The sequence below is a fragment of the Microtus oregoni genome, unplaced genomic scaffold (assembly GCF_018167655.1).
Source record: "Microtus oregoni isolate MIOR12 unplaced genomic scaffold, Mior012 000060F_ref0000265, whole genome shotgun sequence".
Lineage (NCBI taxonomy): Eukaryota > Metazoa > Chordata > Mammalia > Rodentia > Cricetidae > Microtus > Microtus oregoni.
In genome coordinates, this window is record NW_024543870.1 from 11611627 (window position 1) to 11629932 (window position 18306).

General features: G+C 39.1%; 1 pseudogene; it reads right to left on the reverse strand.

Annotated features, from left to right (window-relative positions):
- Positions 1–11752: 11752 nt before the first annotated feature.
- LOC121439245 lies at positions 11753–12804 on the reverse strand (annotated as a pseudogene).
- Positions 12805–18306: the final 5502 nt, after the last annotated feature.

Genomic DNA, 18306 nt, shown 5'->3' on the forward strand with positions numbered 1-18306 from the left:
TGATTCCATATCCAAGGGTATTAGAAAGTTACCTGAAAGGGTTCAGGCTGTTGAATTTGACCTTCAGACTTTATCACAAAGTTTTGATAAGGTAACAGACAGAATGTACCTCCAAGATGGGAATCTACATGATATACAAGAAAAGTTTAAGGAGGACATGTTATCTTTGAAGGAAAAAATTAAAGCTTTGGAATCACAGGTGCAGAATGGGGACCAAAAAATTGATACCTCAGTGAAATCACTGGAAATATATACAGGTCAGGAGATTCAGGATTTAAGAGAGACAATGATAAAAATATTTGAAAAGATTGGGGAAATTATTGTAGCTGGTGAACAGAGTAAGGAGGCACAAGGACAGGATACAATGCCTCCACCAGCTATTAGAACTGGCTTACCCAGGGTTCTAGCGACATACCCTATACTTAATTCTGAAAAAGCATCAACTTCTAAAGGTTCAAAGGGAGTCAGAGAAGCTAGATGGATGCCAATAGCAATGAGTGATCTGAAAGAAATTAAGCAAGCTGTTGTTAATTTTGGCTTGCACAATGCATATGTAAAGGAAATGATAAGGACTTGGGCTTCTAATGCTAGAGCTACTCCCCATGATTTCCATCAGTTAGTGTCTGCAGTTTTAGATAATGGACCTTCCTTGATGTTTGGAATTTATTTCAGAGAAGAATCCAAACATATGGAACAGCAAGGAAGAGCAAAAGGTATTGAGGTTTCCCAAGATCAAATTCTTGGTGCAGGAGAATATGCTGATCCACAGGTCCAAGCTCTTTATGACGATGAAGTACTGTGTCTATGTCACCAAGCAGCTTTAAATGCTTGGAATAGGATACAAGATCCAGCAAAAAGGGTTGAATCATATACCAGAATTAGGCAGGGACAGAGAGAACCCTTTATTGACTTTTTGCAAAGATTAATTAAGGCTCTGGACATAGGGGTAACAGACCCAGAAGCTAGACGAATACTTCTTGAATCTCTAGCTTTTGAGAATGCAAACATAGAATGCAAAAAGATAATTGGACCTTTAAAGTCTAGATCAGCACCTATGGATGAATGGATTCAGCATACGATGAATGTTGAGACATTTAGCTATAATGATGAATCTTGGGTAGGAGAAGCGATTTCCAAAGCAATGAGGAGACGTCAAACTGCCAGGTGTTTTAATTGTGGTAAATTAGGACATTTGCAAAGGGATTGCAGGCAAAGAATTTCTAGGAATAATATCTCTTCTGGGAATGACAAAAATAGGAGACCTCAGCCTTCAGGTATATGTAGGAGATGCGGTAAAGGCAGGCATTGGTCCAACGAATGTAAGTCAACAACAGACAGACGGGGCAATCCGATATCATCGGGAAACTCCTTGGGGGGCCTCTCGCAGGCCCCCAAGCCAAAAGTGGCCCAGTCATTCCCAGTCACAGTGGAGAACGTGCCTCACCAAGAAAATTAAAAGCTCCAATTTCTGCTGTAAAAAGTAATACTGGTCTAAATGAAGAATTATGTGTGGAGGATGAGTCAAAAAACCCAATAGGACAGAGTAAACATATATTTTGGCAGACTTCTATTAATGATCAAAGACCAAAGCTAAGAGTCTGTATAAATGGCACTTTTATTGAAGGCTTATTAGACACAGGTGCGGATGTAAGTATCATTACCCCAGAATCTTGGCATCCGAATTGGCCTCTTCAAGAGGTAGATGTTCAGTTCCTGGGAATTGGAACCCTATCTCGTGTAAAACAAAGCACAAGATGGGTTGAATGCATAGGGCCCGAAGGGCAAATAGGAAGACAAAGGCCATATATAGCCAATATTGCCATAAATTTATGGGGCCGTGACCTGCTACAGCAATGGAATACCCAGATTAACATTCCTGTATTTCCAGGAACTCATAATTCTGGGAAGGATATGATGAGGTATTATGGAAAAAGGTCACCAGCCATTCAGGCTGTACAAGAACATACAGCAAATACCAAACCTTTAGAGGTACCAACAGCCCTACCTTTAAAATGGCTAACTGAGAAGCCAATATGGACCAAACAATGGCCTCTAGCTGAAGATAAACTACAGGCATTGGAACAGCTGGTGCAAGAGCAACTAGATGCTCACCATATTGAAGAATCAACCAGCCCTTGGAATTCTCCTGTGTTTGTTGTAAAAAAGAAATCTGGTAAATGGAGAATGGTGACAGATCTAAGAGCTGTCAACAAAGTAATTCAACCTATGGGCCCACTACAATCTGGAATTCCTTTGCCTTCTCTGTTACCAAAAGGATGGCCTCTTATAGTTATTGATTTGAAAGATTGTTTTTTCACTATACAGTTACAAGAAAAGGATAGAGAAAAATTTGCCTTCACAGTGCCTACTTATAATAATTCTCAGCCTAATAGGAGATATCAATGGACAGGGTATGCTCAATAGTCCTACACTGTGCCAATATTTTGTAAGTAAGCCATTGGAAATAATTCGTAAACAATTCCCCAAGTCCATCATTTATCATTACATGGATGACATCTTGTTATCTGATTCAAATAAAGATACTTTAGAAAGGATGTTTGAAGAAGTAAAGAAAGTCTTGCCTAGATGGGGATTACAAATTGCCCCTGAAAAGATTCAAAGAGGAAATTCTATTAATTACCTAGGTTACAGAATAGGGTTAGAGAAAATTAAAACGCAAAAGGCACAAATTAGGAGAGACCGGTTAAAGACTCTTAATGACTTCCAAAGATTGTTAGGAGACATTTCCAGTCTACGACCAGCTGTTGGGATAACACCTGATCTAATAGTTCATTTAAACAAAACCTTAGATGGTGATAAAGATTTGAATAGTCCAAGAAAACTGACAGCTGAAGCAGAAAAGGAACTGACAATGATTGAGGAAAAATTACAGGAGGCACATGTGGATAGGGTGAACCCAAATCTTAGCTGCATCCTAGTCATATTGCCTTCCAGAATTTCTCCTACAGGGATTCTAATGCAGAGGGAAGATATTATTTTAGAGTGGATATTTATACCTAATAAACCAAGTAAAAAATTAAAAACTTATGTGGAAAAAGTCTCTGAATTAATTATAAAAGGTAAGCTGAGACTTTGTCAACTAGCAGGTATAGACCCAGCAGAAATTATAGTGCCTTTTACTACTGAAGAAATAAAAAAGTTATGGGAAGACAATGAACCGTGGCAAAGAGCTTGTGCTAACTTTTTGGGAGAAATTAATAGCAACTATCCCAAAAGTGATGGACTTAATCTCATAAAAAGAACTTCTTGGATTCTTCCTAGAATTGTACGTGATGCTCCAATAACTGGAGCCCGTACGTTCTATACTGATGCAAATAAATCAGGGAAAGCAGGTTACAAGTCAGATGAATTGAGTAAGGTGGAACAAAGCCCTTATAATTCTGTCCAGAAGGCAGAATTATATGCCATTCTTATGGTGCTAAGGGATTTTAAAGAACCTCTTAATATAGTTACAGATTCACAATATGCAGAAAGAGTTATCTTGCATATTGAAACCGCTGAATTTATACCAGATGGCACAGAGTTGACTTCATTGTTTATCCAGGTACAAGACATAATCAGGAACAGGCTTTGTCCGATGTACATAACACACATCCGGTCCCATACAGGTCTGCCTGGTCCTCTAGCCCAAGGCAATGCTGAGATTGATCAATTATTGATTGGAAGTGTGTTGCAGGCCTCGGAATTTCATAAGAAGCATCATGTCAATAGTAAAGGCCTAAAGAAAGAATTTTCCATTACTTGGCAACAAGCTAAGGACATTATAAAGAGATGTCCTACTTGTTCTTTCTATAATCAAACACCGTTGCCTGCAGGGAGTAACCCAAAGGGTACTAAGAGAAATGAAATCTGGCAGATGGATGTGTTCCACTTTATGGAATTTGGTAAATTAAAATATGTACACCATACCATAGACACGTATTCAGGTTTTCAATGGGCTACTGCCCTGAGCTCAGAAAAGGCTGATTCAGTAATCACACATTTATTGGAAGTTATGGCCACCTGCACAAATAAAGACAGATAATGGTCCAGCATATGTATCTAAGAAAATTAAACGCTTTTTTGATTATTATAATATAAAACACATTACAGGTATACCAAATAATCCTACAGGTCAGGCAGTTATAGAAAGATCAAATCGTACTATAAAGGATATGCTGAACAAACAGAAAGGGACTGAAAATACCCCCAGAAATAGATTACATAATGCTTTATTAACCTTGAATTTTCTTAACGCTAATGAGAAAGGAACGACAGCAGCAGAAAGACATTGGATAATGGAAAAGTCTGCTGAACTAAATCAACCGATTTATTTCAAAGATGTGCTGACCTCTCAGTGGAAGCCAGGAGATGTGCTACGTTGGGGAAGGGGTTTTGCTCTTGTTTCCACAGGAGAAGAAAAATTGTGGATACCATCAAAATTAATAAGGTTTTGATTTGAAGAGGAGAAACCTCTTGGAAAGGAGAAATGACAACTCATCCACAACGATGATATTCATACAGGTGGTAAGAAAAACATATAGAATGGGGGCAGGGTTCTGTTCTTATCTCCACAGGAAAACACTCATCTTCGAGAAATTCAAGGGACCCTGGATGTTTGGATACTGACAGATGGAAAAATACCTGCCCAATAGGAAATATTAAGACAACTGAATGGGTTGTGTAAGTAATATTAAACCATATTTCTAAATTTATAAAGCTGGTTTTGAAGTTGGACTCTGGCTCAGTCCCTCTCCAATTCCAAGCCTGTTAGTAAGAGAAAAACCCAGAGTTTCTGGAGTTTCTGTCTCATGTCAAGAGCCATGATATGGGACAGAAAGAAATATGAGTTTAGAAAACATCTTTGCTTTTCTTCATATCTATCATACTTTTCATTGAATATATCTATCATGTCTTTCATTGAATATATATATGTCTATATATGTCTATATGATTAATGTTTAAGTTTTTCATAATGAACAATGAGTTTTTCCTGAAGTGACATTTGAAGTTTCCAGGAAGAAGATGGGGCCCCATAACAACAACTCCACCTGGTTGATATGACGTCATGATACTGATAGCGCTACTACAAGACCTGCTTTTGGTACCAGCTGCACAAGACAGTTCCAACTTGGTTAGCTGAAATGGTGCACATCTTATACAACATTTTGGCCAGACCTGCACAAAATACTCAGAGACTATTGGCAATTTTAAAAGACATTGATCTTGAAATTTAACCATCATTTTACTTTCACAGGATCCCCCAGAAAGAACATTGCCCCCATGACAGCTGGAAGTAATTCTAGAGGACGACGTCCCCTCTCCCAGTAAAGTTTGCCCTTGGGTTTAGGGACATCATTTAGGGGTTGATTATAATTAGTGTACGATTGAGGGTTGGGGGAGGAATTTTATACGCTCAGGGATCATTTTGAAGAAACAAAAAAGAGGGATGATGGGATAATAGATTTGTAATTGTGAGTTACTGTTTTTAGACAAATACATTGGTATAGATTCTTGTATATTGATACAAAGTTAAATTATATTGACTATTGTACGCATGCATGTTTCTACCTCTGTTTAAAACATTTTTTATGTATTGACATATATTGTATTGATATATATATATATGTTGTATATATTTACCATATTGCAGTGTACATTTCTACCTCTGATTAAGATACTTATATAATGATTGTGTATTGATATATATTTACCTACTGCAATGTATATTTGTACATTGTTTATATTTGGAGGTCATTGTCCTCATTTGTTTCACAGTCGTTTATTGTCTTAGTCTTTAAGTTAGATAGATATTGAGAATTATATAGACTAATAGTCATCTAAGTTTGTCATTTATAATAGACTAATCAGGTTCTTTAGATATATAGAGATTATACTCAGTATAGATAGATAATCTTCAACTTCTTCAAAGAGCTGTAGAAAATGGCCTTTAATCTAACTCAGAGTTTTGTGGTAGTGAGACACAATTGCTCCTGGCAACACCACTCTATTCCCGAGAGAATGTTGAGCACCAAAGACACTCCACCTGGAGCCTTCTTTTTGGCAGAACTGGCCTTGGGGCAAAGAAATGCCCATACCTCAACAATTGACAAAGATACAGAGCGTGCATCAATGGATAAAACAGGGCTGTCATATCCTGCCAAGACAGGGTAAGATAGTTTTGAAAAGTTGCTTGCCTTTGAAAATGGTATGTCAGTTATGTTAGGCCTTAGCCAAAGTTGGTTGCTTCAACGCTGCTAACGTGATTTTGGGTGATTGCCCAGGTAGCCAGTTGTCTCTGTGATTTGTTGCATGTTTTGGAAGTTGTTTTACTGAACTTCCTAATTACCCAGGTAACATTATTTCCCTTCTCAGATCTTTAATGGGGTTGAAGACTATATAAATGTAGTTACTTTCTCTCATGACTTGGCCAAGTTATTTATTATACAAGACCTAAGCTAGTTAGAATAGGATATTTGTACTTATTGTATATAATTTCATAGTAGGTTTAGAACTCTCTTATTTAAACAAAGGGGGAGGTGTTGCGGGAGATCCTCCCATTCCTCCAGCCTATCACCGCTGAGGTACCAGCCCATTGGGGCGTGGTTTCTCTCCCTTTAAAAAAGCGGCCACTTCCCTCTCCTCTCTCTTCACTTCCTGCTCCGCCTGCGAACTAGACTCCTTTCCTGGTTGTGTAGAGGGCTGTTGCCTGGGACAGTGATCTGTAAGTTTTTTCCCCTTTAAATAAATACCACCCTAATAATCATAACCCCGAATTGGTGTGGCATTGTTTGTGACTTACGCCTTCACCTTCCTACTTAAAATTTTTCTATAAAATGAAAAATAAACCTGAGGATATAAGGTGGTCTTTCAAGACCAAATTATGAAGAAAAACTCACTCCTATAAATACTAATGATTTACAGTTTCATTGACTATATAGCTTTTGGTCTGTTTATCATCAATCTATATATTGTCAACTTCTATAATGAAGTTAGTTTCTTTATGCATTCAGGTAAATATTTAAAAATAAACTAAAAATTATAGATTCATATTTGAATAACATAAATATAATTGTGAGTCTTCATCAAGCATTTAATGACTAATTTATACAAAGTTCAGTCTTGCTTAATCATTTTTCCATCCGTGATAGATTTAAAGCTTCAAACAAGAAACATGTATAAAGACAAGTATGATTACATTTGACGGGTAAAAATTGTTTTGCATCTCTCTAAATAGAAGAACTCCAAGATTTTTCGAATAAGAAAGTAAATGTAATATAATTCATTTCTAGTCAATAAAGAAATTAATTTTCTATGTGGTATGAGGAAGTATTTTAAGAAAAATATATTTCTCATATCCACATTCTACTTGTAGTTTGTTTATAAAGTTACTTCTTTAGAATTTATTTTTTACTTTTTCATAAAATTATGCATTATTGGAAAAATATAATTATGCATACCTTTCACATAGCTTCTTTTGTGGAAATCTACGTATCTTCAGCAATACTCTCAGAGATAAATTCAGTGTCTTTTGCAATGTAGAAGGTTCGTGGTGTTTCAAGTGAAATAGTCTCTATTAAAATTTGAATGCAGTGATAATTATCTAATATCGTTAATGTCATTCACATTATGAAGACATTCACATAACTAATGTATTGATGATTTTATCAATCATGTACAGAAGATAACAAATTCATTCAAGACAAAAACTCAAACAGAACCAACAAAACTGAGATTTATAAAAATATCTTAATGAGTTTCCTAAATGACTTGGAATGGAAGGGCCCATGTGCTGTACGTCTTAGAATAGTATGAGATGCTGTCTTCCGGAAGAATGGCTGTTTTAACATAACAAACTGAGACATCAGTACTTGACCTTTGAAGCATGCAAGGATAATGTTAAAAACAATATTCACCTTTGACTATACTATGAGTTTATTGTTTGTTTGCATATTTATTTGTTTAATCTTTGGATTTGTGGGTGTTTTGTTTTAGTTTGGAGTTTTATTTATTATTGTTATTTATATTTTGGTTTTTATACCTATAAATAATATCTGTCTCCATTTCTCCCCAAAAGTAGCAAAAAATTCAATTTTTCAGGTTATTAGTCATTAAAATGTACCTCAATGTCCTCAATACAAACAGCAGGAGAATACAGCGTAATTTCTGGAAACAACTGTACTTAACCTAAACTTTTCAAATAAGATCAAATAACTTTAGAATGGCTACACTGGTTAAAATATAGTAAACTCAGGTTATGTAGGTATTGGATGTGATGGATAAGATCTGAAATAACAGCAAACCACAAAAGGCAGCAAATACAGAAAGATGGAAATTAGTGTCTGTTGGCCCCTTCCATGGATCTACACTGCTTTGAAGAGACTGTACTGGGAAGAATCTGCTTTTCCAGGATGCTATCTTATCACCTGTCCTGAATTCAGTGGCACTGTCTTTGTGTCTTTCAGAGACTCTCACTCCTAAATATACTTCTATTCATCAGTTAGCACAGTCTGAGAATATTAACTAGCTGTCATAATTTCTTTAGCATTTTAGAGCTTAAATTAAAGAGTTACATAATAAACCCTTCTCAAACCTCTCAAGCTATGTTACTTAATCCCATGATTCATGCTATATCATCAAAAATGAGCAATGGGAAATTCCTGGGCAGAGATACAGAAACACACAAATTCAATACATTTAAAGTAGACTTTCTGCATCTAGTTCCCTCAATTGTCAGTAATTACTATGCAAGGTTTTTTTGAGTTTTACTAGACAGATAGCAGGTACATTGTGAAGGATTTAGGATTGAAAAGGTGATACCTGACATTCATATAAAAGCAGTTTCTCAGTGAGATTTCAGGAACACCCCATACATTATTATTATTACACCTATACTATTATTACTTATTATTATTATTAATTGCATATGTAAAATGTGTCCTTACCATTTTGGTTTGTCTGAAATTTATCTAAATTTAAGATGTTAGTCAACTTCTTAAAGTAAATTTCAGGTGTATATCTATTATAATATCACCTTAGAAGCATGTAAAGAATATTCATACTATGCAATGACATACAGTCCTCTGCTCAAGTATTGTACTTGCTCATCACAAAGCTGCTGCTCCCAGAAGTGCTGTCCATTATTCCATATCAAACTTTTTCTCCAAATTTTAGTTAGAGATACAATCTTCTGGGTTTTTCGTGTACATGAATAGTTCTTGGTCAATCTGATCTTAAACAGAAATGTTACAGAAAAACATTTGGGAATGTTTCTATACTTTAGCAGGTCAAGAAACAATCTTAAATTTTAATATATCAGATGTATCCTATTCTTCCCACACAATAATGATTAACTTTCACATATCCATTTCTTACGTGGTATTTATTGACTTTAGAGATTTGCTTCATTCCAAAGACAGGACTTCATATTTATCATAACAATAATCCTTTAAAAGTATACTGTCCTTTTAAAGTTAATGTTTCTTTTCCAAAGCATAGTGGAGTAAACATATATTTCACACAGTGTATTGAAACATATTAAAATATGTATATTTACCAAATCTGTAGTAATGTATGTCTGGACTCACAATGTGGAGGTAATCTCTCTCACCTGTTAGAGGACCAGCTACATAAGTCTCACCTGCCCAACACCTTTTAATAGCAGCCAACCCACAGGATTCTTGAAAAAAATATTTTTCTGCCCTCCAGAGGGACTACATTAGCACATACTGTTACAGAACATTGATGTTATTTGTAGCATTATCACCTGAGATTTCCCCTTTGCAGCTAGTCAAAACCATTCCAGAGACTATAATACATCTAATTTACACTGTCTGTTTAGACTATAGCAATATTAAATGAATCATCCTTGAATTCACTAACAAGAAAGGAGTTAGGACAAAAAATTTGCATTAAAGTTGCCAGAGTAGAAAAAATACAAATGTATGAGTGAGTAGTGAAGACAATATTAGGACCAAAAATAAAAAAGGAGGAAACATTATTGGTACAAGAGAATTTGAATCATGAATTTTTGCTTCAATGTATGGCCTTAAATTAGCCTTACTACCTTGGATGGGGGATGTGGAGAAATTGTAGCTTGCATGGTGAATTTGGAAAGTAGTTGTTAAATATTATCAGGAAGGGAAGTTTTGAGTGATAAAACCTAAAGTCTATTCTGTGGTCTACAGAAGATACATTTCTTTTTTAAAAAAATAAGATTTTTATTTATTGTGTATATATAGGTTTCTTCCTTCATGTATCCTGCAGTACAGAAGAGGACACCAGATCTTATTACAGATGGTTGTGAGCCACCATGTGGTTGCTGGGAATTGAACTCAGGACCTCTGGAAGAGCAGCCAGTGCTCTATTCCTCTGAGCCATCTCTCCAGCCACCCAGAAGATACATTTCAAGATCACAGAATTGTTAACAATTTCTCTGAGGATTAGTGTGAATACAGAGCTCTGAATCTCACTTTAAGAAAATAACCTCTCCATTCGTTTTACAAACCCAAATCATTGGAAACAGATGTTTTCATTTTTCAGGTCTTCTTAGATAAAATAAACATTACTCAGATACTTGAGTTAGATCACATCAAAATATGGAAATGAAAAATGAAACAAAACCCAAAACAAACGAATAGAGTAGACAAGCTAGAGATAGCCCCCAGCTCCTTGTAGAAAGAATAAATAGGGGAAATTAGGCTTTTTAAGTTATAATAAAAAACACTCTCAGATTTAGTAAAAGAATCCTGTAAACAATCTAATGGGAAATGGGATGTATTCAGAAAGAATGTCTAGGGTTTCAGGGCATGCAGCTTAGGGTTTGGTCCATTGTGCTGAGATAAGATCAGGAAAGAAAAAAAAAAAGAAAATGGGGGCTGGAGAGATGGCTCAGCGGTTAAGAGCATTGCCTGCTCTTCCAAAGGTCCTGAGTTCAATTCCTAGCAACCACATGGTGGCTGACAACCATCTGTAATGAGGTCTGGACAGAATATTGTATGCATAATAAATAAATAAATAAATATTAAAAAAAAAGAAAATGTTTCTGGGTTGGAAGGCATAAAACAGGTATCTTAGCAGTGAAGGTCTGCAAGCAACTACATTAGTCAGAGGGGCTTCTGGGGATATTAAAGCATATCTCATCCGGGAGACAGTCCTCCCTTCTTACTATGTTTCACATGCATCATGTTTATTTTCTCCCTCTGGAGTCATGCTGCTCTGATCAGGGTGTAATACTTGATTTTCTTCTACTCATAGGCTTCTTTAGTTGTGCCAGTGAACCTCTCTGGAGTTCTTGTCAGAAGGTATTATGAACTGCATGACCCTTTTGTCAAGGAGATTACTGGTGATTGATCACAATATTTTAAAATCCATGGAGTGATAATTTGATGCTTCTTTCTTCTTTAAAAAGTTAAGTGTTAACAAGAACACATGGTATTATATCCAAAGCATAGTTAAGCAGGAATCCAGTCTTCTATAGCTTTCAAACCTACTAATTTTATTTTATTTATTTATTTATTTATTTATTTTTGCCATCCAATGTGTCCCAGGCTTTATTTATTATTTAAGAACAAAATGAGTGACAGGCTCACGATCAAAACAGCATCACTGAACTTCATCTTCCCCACCCTTTTTGTGCTTGCGACCCCTCCTCAGTAAAGGAGCTTCACCCCAAAACTGTGGTGGCTCCAGGTTCTGTCTACCTCTCTCCCCCTCGTCTTAGCTCACCTCATCCCCAAGCAGGGCTGGCGCTTCAGTTTGAATGCATGGGAGAGCCCGGAGCAGCTACTGGAACAGTAGGAATGGCCTGGCCCTCAGGAAACGGGACTGGAGAGTAGAGTGTGGTAAAGTGGGGGCTCCCATAGCTTGGGGCACCAAAATGGGGCCCTGGGGGTAGAGGAAAAGATACAGGTCCCCCTGGGAAAGGGGACCCGGCAGCCTCATACTCTTCTCCTTGGGAATAATCAGTGCTTGATCTTCGCCCTTCTGGCGACGGTTACAAAACCACACTGGACCACATCCTTCTCCAGGCAGAGCTACTTGGCGATAATGCTTATCTCCTGAAAGGTGGGCTTCGAGCACTGCAGAAACATGCTTTCCAGGTTCCTCCTCACGCGGTTCTCAATGTTCTTCCGCTTTCTCTTTCAAACCTGCACCAGGGTCTCCGCTTTGCATATCTCCTGAAGGTTCTCGTTATTGTCGGCTTCCTCTACCCACTTCTCCAGCAGGGGGCGCATCTTGCACATGTTCTTGAAGCTGAGTTGCAGCTCTTCAAAGCGGCAGATGGTGGTCTGGCTGAACACCTTTCCAAAGAGAATACCCAGGGTGTACCCCAAGGTGATCCTCTTCTGCTTCAGCACCTTGGCAAACTGCTCTAGCTCCTTCTGCAGATCTTTCATGTCCTGGGACTCCTCGTGACTTGGTTCCACCTTCTCCAATTTCACAGCACCGAGGCGGACAGTGCCGGGCTCAGGGGAGGCCCCCTCCTACTTGCTCTCCACTCCTGCTCCTGCCTGATCCTCAGGCTGCGAAGTCTCCAGGCCAACTTGGGGCACTAGGCCCAGTCCAACCTGAGGTCCACAGTATGCCATCCCTCCTCAGAATTCATACGGCGGGGGACAAGAGGAGATTCCCCAACACCTCTTAGCCTGGCCCAACCTCTGGCCCGATTCCAGGCCCACCTGGAGGCCCTTGGAAGCTTATCCAAGTCTGAGGGTCCAAACAGCCTGGCTCCAGCCCTCCCGACCTATCACCCCCACCAGGTGGGGGTGAGAAGGTGAAGTCTGAAGCCAGGTGTCCAGCCATAGGGAAGGGGGGCACCCCAAGCCGGGGGCCTGACGGAAGGAGGGCTCACCTAGGGACTGCTTAAACCTCTCTCCCTCCAAACCTGCTAATTTTTAACTAGATACCTGGAAATTGTGGTGAAAACACACTGAAAATTAGCTATCTAGCAATTTTAGTAAAAAGACATATTAAAGAATACATTTTTCTTAAAATAATATCCAATTGTTTTAAAACCTTCATCTAATAATTTCTCATTTATACTTGAAATGTTTCCATACCCCGATATTAAGTCTTTCTGTAGATGCAAAAAATCAGATCAAGCTGAATTAAAAGTCTACAGTTAATGTCCAAAGCAGCTCCTGGGTGGCCTCAGTGAGGAAGTAGAATACCATGAGGGGTAACCATGAGGCAGGTGGGTTATTGCATCATAAGTATTGTAGGCACAGTCCTGTGCTTGTCAGAGGAGGAATTGACCCTTGACAGGCTTTCTGAAGGGGTGGGGTCTGGAATGGGAGGAATGAGACTGGGTGGGGCTTCCATATAAACATCCCAGAGTTCTTAGATATATGGGTACACATTCAAGTCTGACTAATTCCTGGAGGCATGGGACAACAAGGGGAAGGGGTAGATAGGAGTCTGTGGGCCCAGGCTTATCAGGTGGTATGCGTGGAAAAGCAGCTAATTGTCATCCTAGAGACCTCAGGCATCTGTTCCTTAAGGAGGGTAAGAAGAAAGGCTGGTAAGGAAACAATAGATTATCACCAGCCCTATGAACTGGACTAGCCATGGGAAGAAAGAAGACTGGCAGAAAGAATGGAGCAGATAAGTACCCTGGTTGTACAAAAGACTGAAAGAGTGAGACATGAGAGTAGATATGCTCTTTATTGTGACATGTTTGGAAAACTAGGTCCCAGTTGCTCGATAGATGTCTGCTCTAATGTGGAAAGGTGGTACCAGCACTGATGTCCCAGGAGCTTGGGAGCTGGAGGTAGCATGCCAAATGGATGGATGATGTGTTCTTCAGAAGTACTTGAGGCATCATATCTGCTACTTCAACAAAGGTGGTGAATACATCCATCCTCTAAAGGTGTTAATAAAAGTTAACAGATAATGTGCCTTTATTAGTGGGCTTGTGGCTGAGATCAACCTACCATTACTTGCCCAGTTAGCATCCATGAAGATGATGCCGGAGCTGATGTATCTGGAGGACCCCCTGTGGCAAGAGGAGTGAACCTACAAAATGTGCTTGAAAATAGGTAGGGTCAAAGAGGGGCTCTGGAGACTGTTTCCAGCAGACCAAATTTCTTGACACAGTAGCAGAACATGTCCCAGGAACCTGCAGGTGTCTTTAAAACAACTGGGACAGGTTTACACTTGTTGTCAAAGCAAAAGTCTTTGATTAAAAGTCATTTTTCCTACGGCATGGTTTTAGCCAGATGAAACAAACATTTAAGTCTAAATTCATTGAACAAAAGAGGTCGAGTGAGTGGAGGAGGATGAAACTGAACATACCTATAGGGTTCTATTCCCTCTCTTATCCTAACCTGTGTTTTAAAGCTGGGACCAGTAAAATCAGCAGAAAGTTAAGCACTACAGAAAACTTCTTGCAGTCATGGCCCTATCAGTTCATCAGGACTGCATTTTCAGTGCTAAAACTGTAAACCTCTGAAGTTATATCTGAAACCTGTTTATCCCCTACAACAAAGCCTGTGAATGAGGAACAAGTGGTGGCACACGCCTTTAATCCCAGCACTCGGGAGGCAGAGGCAGGTGGATCTCTATGAGTTCGAGTCCAGCCTGGTCAACAAAGGGAGTTCCAGGACAGGCTCCAAAGCTACAGAGAAACCCTGTCTTGAAAAACCAAAAATAAATAAATAATAAATAAATAAATAAATAAATAAATAAATAACATATATACAGTTGTCATAGATCCTAGCCAGGAGTTAACGTCTATTGTTTGGTTAAATAGCTATGGTACGTATGTCAAATGATTTCTAAACATCTGTCTTTATGTCAGTTAGCTACTGTTGGTCATGAACCTTGTTCATGGAAGAAAAGGTCTTTACAAGTTGGTGGTAGTTACAACAGAGAGTAGCAGCAGGCCACCTGTACATCCCAGCCTCCCATCCTGAAATAACCTCACTGATACTGTATTAATTAAATCACTGCTTGGCCCATTAGCTCTAACTTCTTATTGGCTAACTCTCACATCTTAATTTAACCCATTTATATTAATCTGTTTATTACCACGATGTTGTGGTCTACCAGCAAAGACTCAGCATGTCTGACTCCAGCGGCTCCATGGCATCTCTCTGACTCCATCCTTCTTTCTCCCCATTTAGTCCAGTCCTCCATACCTACCTAAGTTCTGTGTTATCAGCAGGCCAAGGCAGTTTCTTTATTCATTAATGGCAATTACAACACATAGAAGGGACTCCCACATCACCTCCTGTTTTCTGTTTAAATAAAAAGGAAGGTTATAACTTTAACATAGTAAACTTACATATAACAGGTATCAAGCAAAAATTACAGTTACAATATTTATATCTACTTTATCTATTATCATAACTCATGAAAACTATAACTATCATTATAAATTCTTCAACTTCATCAAAGATTCCAGAAGGATATAATATTACTTAAGTAAACAGGAGATGCATTGTAAACAACTTCCAAAACTCTAGAATGGACAGACATCTCGCTGCCTTGAAAGCCAACCAAAGTTTTTCTGTACCATTGGGACATCTATCTTCAGTCTACAGACCCATAATATCCAGCATGAATGTTCATGAAGCAGGAAAACTCAAAGACAGTTTCACCTATATTGGCAGTTTCTTTGTCCCTTTTTTTCTTCTGTATCCTGCAGAATGTCTAGCAGACTCTTTCATGAAGCAGGGACCCCAAAGGATCATCTCACCTTTAGGCAAGTTCAGCAGTCAGCAGGGGAGGGGACAGGAGAGGGAGGGAACAGAGAAAAATGTATAGCTCAATAAAATATAAAAAAGAAAAAATAGGACTAATTATAGCTCATACAGCTTAGTCCTCCTATAATCAATCAAAAGGTAAAGACAGATGGACACTTGAATCTTTTTGACTATTTAGTTAGTCAAAGCTTACACTGTGTGCTACTATTCATATTATTAAATTGAAGGCATTGATTATGTGGCTTTGGATGAGGTCAACCATACCCCAAATCTTTAATTCTAGAATTATCACTTTGTGACTTTTCTCTTCCCGACCAGTTCCAATACAAACTGCAACAGACTCTGCACACAAATGCCTTTCATTAGAAGTCTCACATGTCTCCTCTGCTAATGAAATCTGGTTCTCCGTCTCATTATTACTTCCCATCCCTTGATAGCACACCACTGTCACAGATCGTCAGTCCCTCTTCGAGCTTCATTTGCTTGCCTAAGCAGCCTTGACGTTAGGGTCAGTCGTTTTATTAGATTGTCACACTCTCGTGCCCAAGAGCTGCCATTCTAATTCCCAAGAATGGGTAAGTACCGTCATCTGCCTTCTTGCCTCCCAGTCCCAGGCTGCCAAACACTGCAGGAGAAAGTCACACAGACATGTGGCCTGGTTCCACTCAGTGCTGGGCACTCCTCAGTCTGACAGAACTTGTTCTTGTGGGTATTTTACAGTCTTTGGTTTCCTCAATGCCATGTGCAATATTCCTTCCCACTTAGGTTCTAATGGGGTACTTTCTTCCAGGCCCGAAAGAAAGTGAAACCCAGCTTGATTTTCTTATCTAAAATTTCAGCTTTCTTGTCTGGTCCTCTCTGGTCTCTCTGTCTCTTTGAGTCTTCAGCCATTTTATCCTGCGACTTCGCCTTATGTACCCTTACCGGGTCACTTTGGGAACTCATTGTGCCTTGTTTTGTCCTTGACCTTACTTGGAAAGAATGACTGCATCAATTGTTTTTGCCTCCCTGCCTCCTACTCTGTCAATGTCTCCTGCTTTCTCTGCTGACCTGTTTAGATGGCTCCTCTCTGTTCTGTGTAAGGTGACACTGTTTTGTGTTGGTCTGCTTTGTGTCCCCATCAGAAGCAGCCCGCTCTGATGCCGGTTTCCCTTTAGGGGCAACCTTTCTTCTGCAAATTCAACATTCAGAATCCACAGTGTACCTGCTTTCTGTATCTCTGTTCCTCCTGAGCAGCAGTTAACCCTTCCTGCAGCTTCCATTTGTACAACTTCTCCCACATTGTGTTCTATCCAATTTTTCTTTTCACCAAACAATGTGTATGTGCTCTCGAATTTTAAAATCCATCAGTGGTTCCTAATTTATCTTTTATTCTTAGATTTTCTCACCCTTATTCCATTATAAAGAAGCCTGTGCTCTTCTCTATTTTCTTTTATTTAAATAACATTTTAAAATTTATTTTACATACCAAGAATTTTCCCTCCCCCCTCTCCTCCTGTCCCCTTTCTTTTTCATCTACCTCTCTCCCTATCCACTCCTCCCCCATCTCCATTCAGAAAGGGACAGGGCTCCTATGGGCTTGCACAAAGCATGGCCATCAAGTTGAGACAGGTCCAAGTTCCTCCCCTGCCAGGGCCAGGGAATCCATCAAGTTACCAGGGGAAGTTCTGCTCTGTGAGAAGCCTTACTAAGACACCAAGATACAGAATGGTCACACACATGCAGGGGGCCTAGGTCAGTCCCATTCAGGCTCTCTGACTGTTGGTTTAGAATCCATGAGCTGTCTCTGTGGGTTCCCCCATCAAGACCCCCTTGGGTAGTACAATCCCTCCTCCCTTTCTTCCTCAAGACTTTTCTGTGGATCTCTGCATCTGCTTCAATCAGTTACTGGATAGAGTATCTCTGATGCCAATTAGGAAGTCACCAATCTGCTTACAGTAGATGGCCAGTTCAGGCACCATCTCCACCATTGCTAGGAGTCTTAGATGGGGTCATTTTTGTGGGTTTCTGAGAGTTTCCCTGGCACCATGTTTTTCCCTAACCCCAAAATGCCCCCCCATCAAGACATCTCTTTTGTTACTCCTATCCTCTTCTTTCTAAAGCCTGAGATTACCAACCACTTGCCTGAATTTAAAGATGGAAGAAAGAGGATTGTGTGTGGGGTGGGGGGGACCCAATTTCCTGCCAAATATATACTGCCAATACCCATGATATCTGACTAAAGATGAAATTATAAATTATGAAAACACAACAATAAAAACAGTCTTACAGGCATTACACAGATGAAGAGGCAGAAGCATGTACAATTGAGCAATGTGTTTATTAGGAGGAAAAACTAGTTAAATAAATACTGTGCAGGAAGTTTTGGTCAAGTGCTAGCAAAATGGCCCATTGGGCAAAGGCTCCTGTTGCCAAGTCTGATGACATTAGTTTGATCTCTGAGACCCCAATACTGGTAGAACACCTGATTCTGTGTTACCCTCTCAGTACAGTTGATGTGCCACTATACAGTACATGAGTCAGGCAAGGGCCTGGAGATTGAAAGAACACATAAGAGATTTACCTGAGCTGGGCGGTGGTGGCACACGCCTTTAATCCC